At 45.5% G+C, this 2,962-nt stretch overlaps 1 non-coding gene across 1 annotated transcript; it reads right to left on the bottom strand.

Annotated features, from left to right (window-relative positions):
• Positions 1 to 1,400: 1,400 nt before the first annotated feature.
• On the bottom strand, positions 1,401 to 1,473 carry trnak-cuu (transfer RNA lysine (anticodon CUU)). Its single transcript has one exon. It is a non-coding gene; the product is annotated as a tRNA-Lys (tRNA).
• Positions 1,474 to 2,962: the final 1,489 nt, after the last annotated feature.

Raw genomic sequence — 2,962 nt, 5'->3', positions numbered from 1 at the left:
TTCCTGACGCAAGTAATGCAATAAAAAGGAAAATTCTGGAATTGGATACTGAAGAACAGAGCTTAAAAAGAGAGAGTATTAAAAAGAAATGTTCCCAGACCATGTGGTCATTAGATTAAAACAAAGGAAGAGTGCTGACGTCCATTTGAGAACTTTTAATCCACCCCATTTCTAACTAAGTACAAAGAAAGCCCAAGAAAGACCCCCCCAAGGGGGGGGGGGGTCTGGAAAGCATCATGATGGGGGCACCTGTCCATGAGATGATCACAAAGCCCCATAATGCCCAGATACTAATTTTATTGAACCTATAATGTGTGTAATCTTTCACCATTCTGATTGGATTGTGTCCAGCCGGGTTGGGCTGAGTAACTGGATAAGAATTGATGATATTCTTTGTTGGGTGGAGTTACACATGGTCAGTCCCTGTGGCTTCTCCCCGCTGGCGTAACTCAATAAACTGTTTGTCGATTGAATCAGGCACAACACACTGGGAAGAGATACAAAGTGCCCTCTCCACTGGAAGCTCATCAGCACAGCCACACTGGGGAGAGGCCGTTCACCTGCTGGGTGTGTGGGAAGGGATTCACTGATTCATCCACTCTGCAGAGACACCAGCAAGTTCACACTGGTGAGAGTGCATTCACCTGCTGTCAGTGTGGGAAGGGATTTACTCGGATATGAAGCCTGCAGACACACCAGCGAGTTCACACTGGGGAGAGACCATACAGCTGCTCTCAGTGTGGGAAGGGATTCAGTAAGTCATCCAACCGACAGAAACACCAGCGTGTTCACACAGGAGAGAGGCCATTCAACTGCTCTGCATGTGGGAAAAGATTCACTCAGTTATCTCATCTGCGGAGATAGCAGCGAGTTCACACCGGCTAGAGGCCATTCACCTGTTCTCAGCGTGGGAAGGGACTTTGCAATTCATCCACCCTGCTGAGACACCAGCGCGTTCACAAGTGAATATGGGGATTAGAGTCTGCTGTTATTGTTTCTGCTCTCAATTACATCCGGGACTGCATTTTGTTCATTCTCACAGTTGGTCAATGGGGAGGGTCGGAGGGTTTCTTTCTGTTGGACTGGCCGGTCTCACAACTTTGCCTCCAGTGGGCTGATGCTCTTTGACTCTTGTTGCAAATACCTGGTTTCAAATTTCACAAGGTTCACAGAGTGACTGGGTGTTAGGAAGTTCAGAGATATTTAGTTAGCATTTATTTTTGAAATGCCCCAAACGCCCATCCAATTTCCATAGAAACCATAGAAAATTATATCTCAGAAACAGGCCTTTGGGCCCTTCTTGTCTGTGCCGAACCATTTTTTGCCTAGTCCCACTGATCTGCACTTGGACCATGTCCCTCCACACCCCTCTCAATAGAAACCACAGAAAAAAACAACAACGCCCAACGTGGGGCTCGAACCCACGACCCTGAGATTAAGAGTCTCATGCTCTACCGACTGAGCTTGCCAGGCACATTTGTAATTGTTTATTGTCTCCACTTCCTCCACCCTCGTAGGCAGCGAGTTCCAGGTCATTACCATTCGCTGCATCAAAATAATCGCATCATAATTACACCTCCCCCAATTCTAAGCCTTGCCCTGCCGTATGGCCCTATCCCTCTCCATTGCAATAATGAAAGACACCAAATTGTGGTCACTATCTCCAAAGTGCTCTCCCACAAACAAATCTAACACTTGGCCTGTTTCATTACCCAGTACCAAGTCCAATGTGGCCCCACCTCTTGTCAGCCTATCCACATATTGTGTCAGGAACCCCTCCTGCACACACTGTACAAAAACTGCCCCATCCGAACTATTCGACCGATAAACGTTCCAATCAATATTTGGAAAGTTAAAGCCACCCATGACAACTACCCTGTGACCTCCACACCTATCCATAATCTGCTTTGCAATTTCTTCCTCCACATCTCTATTGCTATTTGGGGGCCTATAGAAAACTCCTAACAACGTGACCGCTCCTTTCCTATTTCTAACTTCAGCCCATATTACCTCAGTCGGCAGATCCCCCTCGAACTGCCTTTCAGCAGCCGTTAAACTATCCTTGATTAACAATGCTACTCCTCCACCTCTTTTACCACCTTCCCTACTCTTACTGAAACATCTATACCCCAGAACTTCCAACAACCATTCCTGTCCCTGTTCTAACCATGTCTCCGTAATGGCCACAACATCGTCGTCCCAAGTACCAATCCACACTCCAAGTTCACCTGCCTTATTCCAGATGTTCCTTGCATTGAAGTAGACACACTTCAACCCACCTTCCTGTCTGCCGGTACACTCCTGCGACCTTGATACCCTCCTCAGTACCTCACAACACTCAACACTGGCTTCTGGACTACAGCCCGTTTTCCCATTCCCATTTCAAAGTTTATTTTTAGAAAGGTAAAATTATAAATAACACTGATGACTTTCACTAACTCCATTGGGTGACCACCCCAAGTAGAAATATGAATCTTCCTCGGGGTCCTGAACCAAAGGCGATTTCCCAAAATCCTGCCCCAGGGGCACTCAGTACCTCCACAACTAGAGTCCAACCTGCAAAGCCCAAGATCACTCACAAATCCCACTGAGCATTTTAACACAGCTCTCAGCTACAATACAGGTATAAATGTTGTACTGTTAGTCAGAACACAGAACATTGTTCAAAAATTCCTATCTTGCCTATGTAGGTTTATTATTAAAACTTCACCCAAAGACTTGTCTGTAATCTAGAAACTGTTTGTTCCTCAAACAAATAAACGACCTTGCTGATATTAGAACCTTGATGTGGAGCATTTGATTAACATGTGATTTTACTCTAATGCAGGGGTGTTACATCTATCACCCCTTTTACTAAATCTATTCATTCACTCTGGCATTTTCCCCCTTTTCCTCATTGGCTTAGCCCAAGGTAGCCAACTTCCATTCCCTTTACAATCTCCTTCTCACAACTAATTTTTAG

The sequence above is a fragment of the Mustelus asterias genome, unplaced genomic scaffold (assembly GCF_964213995.1).
Source record: "Mustelus asterias unplaced genomic scaffold, sMusAst1.hap1.1 HAP1_SCAFFOLD_216, whole genome shotgun sequence".
Taxonomy (NCBI): domain Eukaryota; kingdom Metazoa; phylum Chordata; class Chondrichthyes; order Carcharhiniformes; family Triakidae; genus Mustelus; species Mustelus asterias.
The sequence above is the reverse complement of the archived record's forward strand: the minus strand, read 5'-3'. Positions and strand labels throughout refer to the sequence as shown.